The 4,073-nt window shown below is 38.2% G+C and overlaps 1 pseudogene across 1 annotated transcript in view; it reads left to right on the top strand.

Moving 5' to 3' along the window:
• Window positions 1-691: 691 nt before the first annotated feature.
• Window positions 692-4,073, top strand: part of LOC110286319 — a 6,460-nt pseudogene continuing 3,078 nt past the window's right edge. Inside the window, exon 1 of the transcript XR_002377136.1 lies at window positions 692-787. The product of XR_002377136.1 is annotated as a 60S ribosomal protein L32 pseudogene (transcript). The remainder of the gene's footprint in view (window positions 788-4,073) is intronic.

Here is a 4,073-nt window from a genome sequence, read left to right as displayed (position 1 = left end):
ACTAGGCGAAAGACAAAAGTTAACATAGCAAAGAAATAGGTGTGCTAGACATTCAAGCACAATTTAACTCTGGGGGCAGAAGTTATGAGGAGACAAGCAGGAGCCACTGCCTAATGTCAAGGTCTCATGTGTATATGGGAAGGGTTTTGCAGAAAAGAGAGGGTGAGGCAAGCAGATACCAGTCCCTACTAGGGAGATACTGCATGACTGTAGCAGAGGGATATTAAATGACAGCCTGAGAGGCTAGAAATGGTTGACTCTAAATGAAAAAGAAAAATGCATGTCCTGGCTAGTTGCTGGAGGAACAGAATCAGAAGTCCAGTTAATAGAGCATGTATGTATTCCTAGTCAGAACTTAGGCATTTGTTCCTACAAATTTCTAGAAGGTGCATCAAAAATCAAAGGCATTGAATTGTTCTCAGCCCTATTTTACAGGCTAGTAGGGGGAAAGGAGTAGGACTGCAGACTCAGATCTGCTAACTGGCCTAAGGTAAGAAAGAAAGAAAGAAAGAAAGAAAGAAAGAAAGAAAGAAAGAAAGAAAGAAAGAAAGAAAGGCAGAGAGAGAGAGAGAGAAGGAAGGAAGGAAGGAAGAAATCTAGCACAAAGCTGCTGTTCGATCATCCTTTAGTCTTATTACAGTATTCATGCCTGGCCTGGGGATTGGGACTTGGAAAATATAGGTTAGATATTATGGCCATATTTGTTGAAGATAGCATGAGAAGGAAAAGTTGCAAGACAGGAAGGTCTAGTTCTGAAGAAGAACATGTCTACTGCAATGTTGAGAAGGTACTGATGTGAGAACAAAATGATCAAAGTAATATAGAACCCCTCTCACAACTTCAGCCATTAGCATTTGACACTGTAGCGGTACATCACTGAAACTATAGTTTTAGAGTTTGCTCTTGATTACCTATATTGCATGGGTGTTGTCAAATATATGACACGTGCCAGGCTTGGTGGCACATGCCTTTAATCCCAGCACTCAGGAGGCAAAGGCAGGCAGATTTCTGAGTTCGAAGCCAGCCAGGTCTACAAAGTGAGTTCCAGGACAGTCAGGGCTATACAGAGAAACCCTGTCTCGAAAAACAAAAAACGAAAAACAAAAACAAAAAAAATATGACACATATCAACTGATGTAGGATTATATAGAATACTTTCACTGCTCTAATGGTCTAACTTTTGCCTATTCATTCTTACCTATCTCTATGCCTTAGCAACTACTAATCTTTTAAATTAATTCTGTTTGGCCTTTACAAAAATGGTATATAGTCAGAATTACATAATACATAGATAGCACTTTCAGATCATCTTTCATTGAGTAATACATGCTTAAAGTTTCACCACGTCTCTCAAGGTTTTGTACCTTATTTCTTTTTAGCAGTGAACACTATTCCATTATTTGGATATGCTGTAGTATAGTTATCCATCTGACCACTAAGGGACAACTTGACAATTACAGGTGAAGCAACTATATCCATAAGCAACTTTTTGAATAGCTATAAGTTTTCAGTGCATTTGAGCAAATATCAGAAAGCACAGATGGTGGCTTTGCCAGAGTATCTTCAAAAGTGTCTCTAGTATTTTTCTTTCCTCTAACAACATATATGGGAGTTACTGGTGTTCTACATCCTTGCCATGATTTGGTGTGGTGTTGTCAATGCTTAAATTTTGGTCACTGTAATTCCATAACAATGTTGAATTTTTTTTTTTGCCATGTATCTACCTTTTTCAGTGAGTTGTTCAAGAGCTTTGCTCACATTAAAACTAGATTGTTTTCTTATTGTTGAGTTAAAAATTTACATTTTGGGCTGGTGAGATGGCTCAGTAGGTAAGAGCACCCGATTGCTCTTCCGAAGGTCCGAAGTTCAAATCCCAGCAACCGCATGGTGGCTCATAACCATCCGTGGTGAGATCTGATGCCCTCTTCAGTGCGTCTGAGGACAGCTACAGTGTACTTACATATAATAAATAAATAAATATTTTTTAAAAATTTACATTTTAGGGGAGCAGGGCTGGGAGAGGGTATAGGGGACTTTTGGGATAGCATTGAAATGTAAATGAAGAAAATATCTAATAAAAATTACATTTAAGTTATTTATTTGTGCATTGTGGATAGAGTATGCTGTGGCATCTGTGTGAAAGCCAGATAACAACTTGGAGGAATCAGTTGTCTCCTTCCACCATGTAGGTCTTAGGGCTCCAACTCAGGACTCTAGGTTTGGTGGCAAAATGTATAACCATTTCATTGGCCCTCATTGTGGAGGTTTAGGAGATGACTGTTCCGTGTTTTGTTGTTGTTGTTCTTTGTTTTTTTTTATTTTTGTTTTTGTTTTTGTTTTTTTGTTTTGTTTTTTAGAGACAGGGTTTCTCTGTATATACCTGGCTGTCCTGGAACTCACTCTGTAGACCAGGCTGGCCTCGAACTCAGAAATCCGTCTGCCTCTGCCTCCCAAGTACTGGGATTAAAGGCATGTGCCACCACTGCCCAGCTGTTCCGAGTTTTTAATAACAGCTTTTATTATATATCCATTCTCTAGTTTTAATCTTGATTTGTGTCTTGTCTTCATATTCTCTTGACATATTTCTATAGTATGTAAGTTTTAATGAAGTTCAGCTTATCAAATATTCCTTATATCTATCATGCCCCTAGTATTTTGTCTCAAATTTTGCCACCTTATCCAAGTTCATTTTTTTCCTTGTTGTCTTTAGATGTTGTATATATAGTTTTACACTCAGGTGTATAGTCTAAATTATTTTTTATAATCCAGTTCTGCTGTGGTTACTATAGATTTCTGTGAATTCTTGATGCCATCTAGTGCCAATCTTCCAAGTTTCTTTTTCAATGCAGATATTTAGGGCTATAGGGCTACGTACACCCTGAAAAACTTTTCATGAGTTGAAAGTATTATACACTGACAATATATTTGAAACAACTAACCTGTTGAACTTGCTAGCTTACCCTAGGCCATCTTAAACATAGCAAGAATGCTTACAGTAGCCTATAGGCAGACAAAACGACTAAATACCAATCCTATGTATCAGACTTGCAGGAAAAGATTAAATTTCAAAATTTGAAGTATCATTTGTTGTACTATAGTCTAGTTGAAAAATCACATCAATTTAGTTGTTTTTATGCTCTGGGTTTCCCCTTTCAGATTAAGAAAGAATTCGATTTCTTTTTCATTTTGCAGGAAACCACAGTTAGGTAACTTTACCTATTTTAAAGAAAACCCAGACATTTGCAAAGTTGAAAGTTGAAAGTCTGTGGGACTTTTAAAATTACTCTGTGTTGTTGTTGTTGTTGCTGCTGCTGCTGCTGCTGCTGTGATAAAATGCCATGACTAAGACAATTTGTAGAAGAACGAGTTAATTTGGGCTTACAGTTTCAGAGGGATGAGAGTCCATCATGGAAGGGAAGTGGCAAGTCTGGAGGCTAGAATAGGAAGCAGAGAGCTCAAGTTTTGAACTGCGAGCACGATGCAGAGATAGGAAACAAGAATAGGATGAATCTAAGTTTCTGGGCTAATATCCACTTATCAGAGAGTGCATATCTAGTGACTTCTTTTGTGATTGGGTTACCTCACTAAGGATGATATCCTCCAGATACATCCATTTGCCTAAGAATTTCATAAATTCATTGTTTTTAATAGCTGAGTACTACTCCATTGTGTAAATGTACCACATTTTCTGTATCCATTCCTCTGTTAAGGGACAACTGGGTTCTTCCCAGCTTCTGGCTATTATAAATAAGGCTGCTATGAACATAGTGGTGCATGTGTCCTTATTACCACTTGGAACATCTTCTGGGTATATGCCCAGGAGAGGTATTGAGGGATCCTCCGGTAGTACTATGTCCAATTTTCTGAGGAACTACCAGACTGACTTCCAGAGTGGTTGTACAAGCTTGCAATCCCACCAGCAATGGAGGAGTGTTCCTCTTTCTCCACACCCTCACCAGCATCTTCTGTTACCTGAATTTTTGATCTTAGCCATTCTGACTGGTGTGAGGTGGAATCTCAAGGTTGTTTTGATTTGCATTTCCCTGATGATTAAGGATGTTGAACATTTTTTT

Source organism: Mus caroli, chromosome X (assembly GCF_900094665.2).
Source record: "Mus caroli chromosome X, CAROLI_EIJ_v1.1, whole genome shotgun sequence".
NCBI classification, from domain to species: domain Eukaryota; kingdom Metazoa; phylum Chordata; class Mammalia; order Rodentia; family Muridae; genus Mus; species Mus caroli.
Note: the sequence above shows the minus strand (reverse complement) of the source record. Positions and strands in the feature narration are given on the sequence as shown.